This window comes from Pelmatolapia mariae, linkage group LG6 (assembly GCF_036321145.2).
Source record: "Pelmatolapia mariae isolate MD_Pm_ZW linkage group LG6, Pm_UMD_F_2, whole genome shotgun sequence".
NCBI lineage: Eukaryota > Metazoa > Chordata > Actinopteri > Cichliformes > Cichlidae > Pelmatolapia > Pelmatolapia mariae.
In genome coordinates, this window is record NC_086232.1 from 6645773 (window position 1) to 6655692 (window position 9920).

At 59.7% G+C, this 9920-nt stretch overlaps 1 non-coding gene across 1 annotated transcript; it reads left to right on the forward strand.

The window, feature by feature from the left end:
- Window positions 1-7277: 7277 nt before the first annotated feature.
- Window positions 7278-7396, forward strand: LOC134629867 (5S ribosomal RNA). The gene has a single exon (XR_010094099.1). It is a non-coding gene; the product is annotated as a 5S ribosomal RNA (ribosomal RNA).
- The last annotated feature ends 2524 nt before the right edge of the window (window positions 7397-9920 follow it).

The following is a 9920-nucleotide window of genomic DNA, read 5'->3' on the forward strand; positions in this document are numbered from 1 at the left end:
GACACCACACCAGGGCCTGTGCTGCTGGCTGAGGCCAACTACACCACACCAGGGCCTGTGGCTCTGGCTGAGGCCATCTACACCACACAGGACCTGTGCTGCTGGCTGAGTATATGGACACCACACCAGGGCCTGTGCTGCTGGATGAGGCCAACTACACCACACATGGGCCTGTGTCTCTGGCTGAGACAAATCTACACCACACCAGGGCCTGTGCCTCTAGCTGAGGCCATGTACACCACACCAGGGCTTGTGCTGCTGGCTGTGGACCTGTGCAGCCAGCTTAGGCTACCTACACCACACCAGGGCCTGTGCTACTGGCTGAGGCCATGGACACCACACCAAGGCCTGTGCTTCTGGCTGAGGCTATGGACACCACACCAGTGCCTGTGGCTCTGGCTGAGGCCAACTACACCACACCAGGACCTGTGCTGCTGGCTGAGGCCAACTACACCACAACAGGAGCTGTGCTGCTGGCTGAGCTATGGACACCACACCAGAGCCTGTGCTGCTTGCTGTGGGCCTGTCGCTCTGGCGTAGGCCATGTTCATCACCCCAGGGCCTGTGCTGCTGGTTGAGGCCAACTACACCACACCAGGGCCTGTGGATCTGTCTGAGGCCATCTACTTCCAACCAGGGCTAGTGCTTCTGGCTGAGGCCATGGACACCACACCAGGGCCTGTGCTGCTGGCTGAGGCCAACTACACCACACCAGGGCCTGTGGCTCTGGCTGAGGCCATCTACACCACACAGGACCTGTGCTGCTGGCTGAGTATATGGACACCACACCAGGGCCTGTGCTGCTGGATGAGGCCAACTACACCACACATGGGCCTGTGTCTCTGGCTGAGACAAATCTACACCACACCAGGGCCTGTGCCTCTAGCTGAGGCCATGTACACCACACCAGGGCTTGTGCTGCTGGCTGTGGACCTGTGCAGCCAGCTTAGGCTACCTACACCACACCAGGGCCTGTGCTACTGGCTGAGGCCATGGACACCACACCAAGGCCTGTGCTTCTGGCTGAGGCTATGGACACCACACCAGTGCCTGTGGCTCTGGCTGAGGCCAACTACACCACACCAGGACCTGTGCTGCTGGCTGAGGCCAACTACACCACAACAGGAGCTGTGCTGCTGGCTGAGCTATGGACACCACACCAGAGCCTGTGCTGCTTGCTGTGGGCCTGTCGCTCTGGCGTAGGCCATGAACACCACACCAGGGTCTGTGGCTCTGGCTGAGGCAATCTACAACAAACCAGGGCCTGTGCTTCCGGATGTGGACCTGTGCAGCCAGCTTAGGCCACCTACACAACACCAAGGCCTGTGGCTCTGGCTGAGGCCATGGACAGCTCACCAGGGCCTGTGGCTTTGTCTGAGGCCATGTACACCACACCAGGGCCTGTGGCTCTGGATGAGGTCGTCTACAACACACCAAGGACTGTGCTGCTGGATGAGGCAATGTTCATCACACCAGGTCCTGTGCTGCTGGCTGAGGCTATGGACACCACACCAAGGCCTGTGGTGCTGGCTGAGGCCAACTACACCAAACAAGGGACTGTGCTTCTGTCTGAGGCCATCTACACCACACCAGGGCCAGTGTTTCTGGCTGAGGCCATGTACACCACACCAGGGCCTGTGCTGCTGGCTGTGGACCTGTGCAGCCAGCTTAGGCCACCTACACCACACCATGGCCTGTGGCTCTGGCTGAGCCCGTCTACATCACACCAGGGCCTGTGCTACTGGCTGAGGCCATGGACACCACACCAAGGCCTGTGCTGCTGGCTGAGGCCATGTACACCACACAGAGCCTGTGGCTCTGGATGAGGCCGTCTACAACACACCAAGGGCTGTGCTGCTGGATGAGGCCATGTTCATCACCCCTGGGCCTGTGCTACTGGCTGAGGCAAACTACATCACACAGGACCTGTGCAGCCGGCTTAGGCCACCTACACCACACCAGGGCCTGTGCTGCTGGTTGAGGCCATCTACACCACACCAGGTCCTTTGACTCTGGCTGAGGCCATGTACACCACACAGGGCCTGTGGCTCTGGTTGAGGCCATGTACACCACACAAGTACTGCGCTGCTGGCTGAGGCAACTACACCACAACTGGGCCTGTGGCGCTGGAAGCGGCCATCTACAACACACCAAGGGCTGTGCTGCTGGATGAGGCTATGGACACCACACCAGGGCCTGTGGCTCTGGCTGATGTCAGCTACACCACACCAGGGCCTGTGCTTCTGGCTGAGGCCAACTTCACCACACCAGGGCCTGTGCTTCTGGCTGTGGACCTGTGCAGCCGGTCTAGGCTATCTACACCAAACCACGGCCAGAGGCTCTGGCTGAGGCCGTCTACATCACACCAGGGCCTGTGGTTCTTGCTGAGTCCATGGACACCTCACCAGGGCCTGTCGCACTGTCTGAGGCCGTCTACAACACACCAAGGACTGTGCTCCTGGATGAGGCTATGGACACCACACCAGGGCCTGTGCTGCTAGCTGAGGCCAACTACACCACACCAGGGCCTGTGCTGCTGGCGGTGGATCTGTGAAGCCAGCTTAGGCCACCTACACCACACCAGGGCCTGTGCTGCTGGCTGAGGCCATGTACACCACACAGGTCTTGCGCTGCTGGCTGAGGCAACCTACACCACAACTGGGCCTGTGGCCCTGGAAGAGGCCGTCTACAACACACCAAGGGCTGTGCTGCTGGATGAGGCTATGGACACCACCCCAGGGCCTGTGGCTCTGGCTGACGTCAGCTACACCACACCAGGGCCTGTGCTTCTGGCTGAGGCCAACTACACCACACCAGGGCCTGTGCTTCTGGCTGTGGACCTTTGCAGCCGGTTTAGGCTATCTACACCAAACCAGGGCCAGAGGCTCTGGCTGATGCCGTCTGCATCACACCAGGGCCTGTGCTTCTTGCTGAGGCCATGGACACCTCACCAGGGCCTGTGGCTTTGTCTGAGGCCATGTACACCACACCAGGGCCTGTGGCTCTGGCTGAGGCCGTCTACAACACACCAAGGACTGTGCTGCTGGATGAGGCAATGTTCATCACACCAGGTCCTGTGCTTCTGGCTGAGGCCACCTACACCACACAGGACCTGTGCTGCTGGCTGAGGCTATAGACACCACACCAGGGCCTTTGCTGCTGGCTGAGGCCAACTACACCACACCAGGGCCTGTGGCTCTGGCTGAGGCCATCTACACCACACAGGACCTGTGCTGCTGGCTGAGTATATGGACACCACACCAGGGCCTGTGCTGCTGGCTGAGGCCAACTACACCACACATGGGCCTGTGTCTCTGGCTGAGACATATCTACACCACACCAGGGCCTGTGCCTCTAGCTGAGGCCATGTACACCACACCAGGGCTTGTGCTGCTGGCTGTGGACCTGTGCAGCCAGCTTAGGCTACCTACACCACACCAGGGCCTGTGCTACTGGCTGAGGCCATGGACACCACACCAAGGCCTGTGCTTCTGGCTGAGGCTATGGACACCACACCAGTGCCTGTGGCTCTGGCTGAGGCCAACTACACCACACCAGGACCTGTGCTGCTGGCTGAGGCCAACTACACCACAACAGGAGCTGTGCTGCTGGCTGAGCTATGGACACCACACCAGAGCCTGTGCTGCTTGCTGTGGGCCTGTCGCTCTGGCGTAGGCCATGAACACCACACCAGGGGCTGTGGCTCTGGCTGAGGCAATCTACAACACACCAGGGCCTGTGCTTCCGGATGTGGACCTGTGCAGCCAGCTTAGGCCACCTACACAACACCAAGGCCTGTGGCTCTGGCTGAGGCCATGGACAGCTCACCAGGGCCTGTGGCTTTGTCTGAGGCCATGTACACCACACCAGGGCCTGTGGCTCTGGATGAGGTCGTCTACAACACACCAAGGACTGTGCTGCTGGATGAGGCAATGTTCATCACACCAGGTCCTGTGCTGCTGGCTGAGGCTATGGACACCACACCAAGGCCTGTGGTGCTGGCTGAGGCCAACTACACCAAACAAGGGACTGTGCTTCTGTCTGAGGCCATCTACACCACACCAGGGCCAGTGCTTCTGGCTGAGGCCATGTACACCACACCAGGGCCTGTGCTGCTGGCTGTGGACCTGTGCAGCCAGCTTAGGCCACCTACACCACACCATGGCCCGTGGCTCTGGCTGAGCCCGTCTACATCACACCAGGGCCTGTGCTACTGGCTGAGGCCATGGACACCACACCAAGGCCTGTGCTGCTGGCTGAGGCCATGTACACCACACAGAGCCTGTGGCTCTGGATGAGGCCGTCTACAACACACCAAGGGCTGTGCTGCTGGATGAGGCCATGTTCATCACCCCTGGGCCTGTGCTACTGGCTGAGGCAAACTACATCACACAGGACCTGTGCAGCCGGCTTAGGCCACCTACACCACACCAGGGCCTGTGCTGCTGGTTGAGGCCAACTACACCACACCAGGGCCTTTGACTCTGGCTGAGGCCATGTACACCACACAGGGCCTGTGGCTCTGGTTGAGGCCATGTACACCACACAAGTACTGCGCTGCTGGCTGAGGCAACTACACCACAACTGGGCCTGTGGCGCTGGAAGCGGCCATCTACAACACACCAAGGGCTGTGCTGCTGGATGAGGCTATGGACACCACACCAGGGCCTGTGGCTCTGGCTGATGTCAGCTACACCACACCAGGGCCTGTGCTTCTGGCTGAGGCCAACTTCACCACACCAGGGCCTGTGCTTCTGGCTGTGGACCTGTGCAGCCGGTCTAGGCTATCTACACCAAGCCAGGGCCAGAGGCTCTGGCTGATGCCGTCTACATCACACCAGGGCCTGTGGTTCTTGCTGAGGCCATGGACACCTCACCAGGGCCTGTCGCACTGTCTGAGGCCGTCTACAACACACCAAGGACTGTGCTCCTGGATGAGGCTATGGACACCACACCAGGGCCTGTGCTGCTAGCTGAGGCCAACTACACCACACCTGGGCCTGTGCTGCTGGCGGTGGACCTGTGAAGCCAGCTTAGGCCACCTACACCACACCAGGGCCTGTGCTGCTGGCTGAGGCCATGTACACCACACAGGTCTTGCGCTGCTGGCTGAGGCAACCTACACCACAACTGGGCCTGTGGCCCTGGAAGAGGCCGTCTACAACACACCAAGGGCTGTGCTGCTGGATGAGGCTATGGACACCACCCCAGGGCCTGTGGCTCTGGCTGACGTCAGCTACACCACACCAGGGCCTGTGCTTCTGGCTGAGGCCAACTACACCACACCAGGGCCTGTGCTTCTGGCTGTGGACCTTTGCAGCCGGTTTAGGCTATCTACACAAAACCAGGGCCAGAGGCTCTGGCTGATGCCGTCTGCATCACACCAGGGCCTGTGCTTCTTGCTGAGGCCATGGACACCTCACCAGGGCCTGTGGCTTTGTCTGAGGCCATGTACACCACACCAGGGCCTGTGGCTCTGGCTGAGGCCGTCTACAACACACCAAGGACTGTGCTGCTGGATGAGGCAATGTTCATCACACCAGGTCCTGTGCTTCTGGCTGAGGCCACCTACACCACACAGGACCTGTGCTGCTGGCTGAGGCTATAGACACCACACCAGGGCCTTTGCTGCTGGCTGAGGCCAACTACACCACACCAGGGCCTGTGCTTCTTGCTGAGGCCATGGACACCACATCAGGGGCTGTGCTACTGGCTGAGGCACACTACACCACACAGGACCTGTGCAGCCGGCTTAGGCCACCTACACCACACTAGGGCCTGTGCAGCAGCACACACCAGGGCCTGTGCTTCTGGCTGAGGCCAACTACACCACACCAGGGCCTGTGCTACTGGTTGAGGCCAAGTACACCACACAAGGGCCTGTGTCTCTGGCTGAAACCATCTACACCACACCAGGGCCTGTGCCTCTAGCTGAGGCAATGTACACCACACCAGGGCCTGTGCTGCTGGCTGTGCACCTGTGCAGCCAGCTTAGGCAACCTACACCACACCAGGGCCTGTGCTACTGGATGAGGCCATGGACACCAAACCAAGGCCTGTGCTGCTGGCTGAGGCTATGGACACCACACCAGTGCCTGTGGCTACTGGCTGAGGCCATGTACACCACCGCCGGGCCTTTGATGCTGGCTGAGGCCAACTACACCACAGCAGGACCTGTGGCTCTGGCTGAGGCCATCTACATCACACCAGGGCCAGTGCTTCTGGCTGAGGCCATGGACACCACACCAGGACCTGTGCTGCTGGCTGAGGCCAACTACACCACAACAGGAGCTGTGCTGCTGGCTGAGCTATGGACACCACACCAGGGCCTGTGCTGCTTGCTGTGGGCCTGTAGCTCTGGCGTAGGCCATGAACACCACACCAGGGTCTCTGGCTCTGGCTGAGGCAATCTACAACACACCAGGGCCTGTGCTTCCGGATGTGGACCTGTGCAGCCAGCTTAGGCCACCTACACAACACCAAGGCCTGTGGCTCTGGCTGAGGCCATGGACAGCTCACCAGGGCCTGTGGCTTTGTCTGAGGCCATGTACACCACACCAGGGCCTGTGGCTCTGGATGAGGCCGTCTACAACACACCAAGGACTGTGCTGCTGGATGAGGCAATGTTCATCACACCAGGTCCTGTGCTGCTGGCTGAGGCTATGGACACCACACCAGGGCCTGTGGTGCTGGCTGAGGCCAACTACACCAAACAAGGGCCTGTGGCTCTGTCTGAGGCCATCTGCACAACAACAGGGCCAGTGCTTCTGGCTGAGGCCATGGACACCACACCAGGGCCTGTGCTGCTGGCTGAGGCCATGGACACCACACCAGGACCTGTGGTGCTGGCTGAGGCCAACTACACCCCACCAGGGCATGTGGCTCTGTCTGAGGCCATCTACACCACACCAGGTCCTGTGCTTCTGGCTGAGGCCATGGATACCACAACAGGACCTGTTCTGTTGGCTGAGGCTATGGACACCACACCAGTGCCTGTGGCTCTGGCTGAGGCCATGTACACCACCCCCGGGCCTTTGATGCTGGCTGAGGCCAACTACACCACACCAGGTCCTGTGGATCTGGCTGAGGCCGTCTACAACACACCAAGGGTTGTGGGGCTGGTCAAACGCTTAAATGAGTCCTTTGGTTAGGGTATTAGGCAAGCATGCAGTTACCGTTAACGGTGTAGTTAAATTGGAGGCTTGTGTTCATAACTTTGAGTACTGGGCACCTCACCACTTGATACCATAAATTGACGCTTTGTGCTGGAGCCAGCAACGTACGGCCATACCGCCTTGGCAACGCCCGATCTCGTCTGATCTCGGAAGCTAAGCACGGTTGGGCTTGGTTAGTACTTGAATGGGAGACTGCATGGGAATACCAGGTGCTGTAAGCATTTACTTTTCATGTCACTGAGCTGGTTTTGATCCAGAGAAGGAGGGTGTTGAAAGACCCAAAGCAGCGGTCCATTAATAATGCCACATTAACGACATACCTTTTGGCTGTTTTCAGCAATGTCTTGTGCTGCTGTGTGAGTCCATCCGCACCACACCGAGGCCTATTCTGCTAACATAGGTCATCTACATTACACCAGGGCCTGTGCTTCTGGCTGTGGACCTGTGCAGCCAGCTTAGGCCACCTACACCACACCAGGGCCTGTGGCTCTGGCTGAGGCCGTCAACATCACACCAGGGCCTGTGCTACTGGCTGAGGCCATGGACACCACACCAAGACCTGTGCTGCTGGCTGAAGCTATGGACACCACACCAGGGCATTTGGCTCTGGCTGAGACCATGAACACCACACCAGGGCCTGTGGCTCTGGCTGAGGCCAGCTACACCACACCACAGCCAGTGCTTCTGGCTGAGGCCATGGACACCACACCAGGCACTGTACTGCTGGCTGTGGACCTGTGCAGCCAGCTTAGGCCACCTACACCACACCATGGCCTGTGGCTCTGGCTGAAGCAGTTTACATCACACCAGGGCCTGTGCTACTGGCTGAGGCCATGTACACCACACAGGGCCTGTGCTGCTGGCTGAGGCAACCTACACCACAACAGGGCCTGTGGCTCCTGATGAGGCCGTCTACAACACACCGAGGGCCTGTGTCTCTGGATGAGACCATCTACACCACAACAGGGCCTGTGCCTCTAGCTGAGGCCATGTACACCACACCAGGGCTTGTGCTGCTGGCGGTGGACCTGTGCAGCCAGCTTAGGCCACCTACACCACACCAGGGCATGTGCTGCTGGCTGAGGCCAAGGAAACCACACCAAGGCCTGTGCTTCTGGCTGTGGACCTTTGCAGCTGGTTTAGGCTATCTACACCAAACCAGGGCCAGAGGCTCTGGCTGATGCCGTCTGCATCACACCAGGGCCTGTGCTTCTTGCTGAGGCCATGGACACCTCACCAGGGCCTGTGGCTTTGTCTGAGGCCATGTACACCACACCAGGGCCTTTGGCTCTGGCTGAGGCCGTCTACAACACACCAAGGACTGTGCTGCTGGATGAGGCAATGTTCATCACACCAGGTCCTGTGCTTCTGGCTGAGGCCACCTACACCACACAGGACCTGTGCTGCTGGCTGAGGCTATAGACACCACACCAGGGCCTTTGCTGCTGGCTGAGGCCATCTACACCACACCAGGGCCTGTGGATCTGTCTGAGGCCATCTAAATCCAACAAGGGCAAGTGCTTCTGGCTGAGGCCATGGACGCCACATCAGGACCTGTGCTGCTGGCTGTGGACCTGTGCAGCCTGCTTAGGCCACCTACACCACACCAGGGCCTGTGGCTCTGGCTGAGGCTGTCTACATCACAATAGGGCCTGTGCTACTGGCTGAGGCCATGGACACCACACCAAGACCTGTGCTGCTGGCTGAAGCTATGGACACCACACCAGGGCATTTGGCTCTGGCTGAGGCCATGAACGCCACACCAGGGCCTGTGGCTCTGGCTGAGGCCAGCTACACCACACCACGGCCAGTGCTTCTGAGTGAGGCCATGGAAACCACACCAGGCCATGTACTGCTGGCTGTGGACCTGTGCAGCCAGTTTAGGCCACCTACACCATACCAGGGCCTGAGGCTCTGGCTGAGGCCGGCTACATCACACCAGGGCCTGTGTTTCTTGCTGAGGCCGTCTACAACACATCAGGGCCTGTGTTACTGGCTGAGGCAAACTACACCACACAGGACCAGTGCAGCCGGCTTAAGCCACCTACACCACACCAGGGCCTGTGGCTCTGTCTGAGGCCGTCTACAGCACACCAGGGCCTGTGCTGCTGGTTGAGGCCAACTACACCACACCAGGGCCTGTGGATCTGTCTGAGGACATGGACAGCCAACCAGGGCCAGTGCTGCTGACTGAGGCTATGGACACCACACCAGGGCCTGTGCTGCTGGCTGAGGCCAACTACACCACACCAGGGCCTGTCGCTCTGGCTGAGGCCATGTACACCACACAGGGCCTGTGGCTCTGGTTGAGGCCATGTACACCACACAGGTATTGCGCTGCTGGCTGAGGCAACCTACAGCACAACTGGGCCGGTGGAACTGGAAGAGGCCTTCTACAACACAAAAAAGGGCTGTGCTGCTGGATGAGGCTATGGACACCACCCCAGGGCCTGTGGCTCTGGCTGACGTCAGCTACACCACACCAGGGTCTGCGCTTCTGGCTGAGGCCAATTACACCACACCAGGGCCACAGCTTCTGGCTGAGGCCATGGACACCTCACCAGGGCCTGTGGCTTTGTCTGAGGCCATGTACACCACACCAGGGCCTGTGGCTCTGGCTGAGGCCGTCTACAACACACCAAGAACTGTGCTGCTGGATGAGGCAATGTTCATCACACCAGGTCCTGTGCTTCTGGCTGAGGCCACCTACACCACACATGACCTGTGCTGCTGGCTGAGGCTATA